Source organism: Arachis hypogaea, chromosome 15, assembly GCF_003086295.3.
Source record: "Arachis hypogaea cultivar Tifrunner chromosome 15, arahy.Tifrunner.gnm2.J5K5, whole genome shotgun sequence".
Taxonomy (NCBI): Eukaryota; Viridiplantae; Streptophyta; class Magnoliopsida; order Fabales; family Fabaceae; genus Arachis; species Arachis hypogaea.
Genome location: NC_092050.1, coordinates 21721270 through 21722489, shown reverse-complemented (window position 1 = coordinate 21722489; position 1220 = coordinate 21721270). Strand labels below are relative to the sequence as shown.

Sequence of the window (1220 nt, the reverse complement as noted above, 5' to 3'; positions counted from 1 at the left end):
CCGTGTTGACTATGTCAATGGCCTTGCACTCTCCTTTTGGATTTTCTTCTGTATTGCTTGGGAGAGTACTAGGAGGGATTTCAGTGATCCTTTTACTCAACTGGCCCACTTGTGCCTCCAAATTTCTAATGGAGGACCTTGTTTCATTCATGAAACTTACAGTGGCCTTAGATAGATTAGAGACTAAGTTTGCTAAATTAGAGGTATTTTGTTCAGAGTTCTCTGTCTGTTGCTGAGTGGATGATGGAAAAGGTTTACTATTGTTAAACCTATTTCTTCCACTATTATTAAAGCCTTGTTGAGGCTTTTGTTGATCCTTCCATGAGAGATTTGGGTGATTTCTCCATGAGGGGTTATAGGTGTTTCCATAAGGTTTACCCATGTAATTCACCTCTGCTATTGCAGGGTTTTCAGGATCATAAGCTTCTTCTTCAGAAGATGCCTCTTGAGTACTGTTGGATGCAGCTTGCATTCCATTCAGACTCTGAGAAATCATATTGACTTGCCGAGTCAATATTTTATTCTGAGCCAATATGGCATTCAGAGTATCAATTTCAAGAACTCCCTTCTTTATAGGCGTCCCCTTACTCACAGGATTCCTCTCAGAAGTGTACATGAACTGGTTATTAGCAACCATCTCAATGAGTTCTTGAGCTTCTGCAGGCGTTTTCTTTAGGTGAATGGATCCACCTGCAGAAGTATCCAATGACATCTTAGCCAATTCAGATAGACCATCATAGAATATATCCAGGATGGTCCATTCTGAAAGCATGTCAGAAGGACACTTTTTGGTCAGTTCTTTGTATCTCTCCCAAGCTTCATAGAGGGATTCACCTTCTTTCTATCTGAAGGTTTGAACATCCACTCTAAGCTTACTCAGCTTTTGAGGAGGAAAGAACTTGGCTAAGAAAGCCTTGACCAGCTTATCCCAAGAGTTCAGGCTATCCTTAGGTTGAGAGTCCAACCATATTCTAGCTCTGTCTCTTACAGCAAAAGGGAAAAGCATAAGCCTGTAGACTTCAGGATCTACTCCATTAGTCTTAACAGTATCACAGGTCTGCAAGAATTCAGTTAAGAACTGAAAGGGATCATCAGATGGAAGTCCATGAAACTTGCAGTTTTGCTGCATCAGAGAAACTAGCTGAGGTTTCAGCTCAAAATTGTTTGCTCCAATGGTAGGGATGGAGATGCTTCTTCCATGTAAATTGGAATTAGGTGCA

The 1220-nt window shown here is 41.0% G+C and overlaps 1 non-coding gene across 1 annotated transcript; it reads left to right on the top strand.

The window, feature by feature from the left end:
• Positions 1–766: 766 nt before the first annotated feature.
• LOC112752310 (small nucleolar RNA R71) lies at positions 767–874 on the top strand. Its single transcript, XR_003176753.1, has one exon. It is a non-coding gene; the product is annotated as a small nucleolar RNA R71 (small nucleolar RNA).
• The last annotated feature ends 346 nt before the right edge of the window (positions 875–1220 follow it).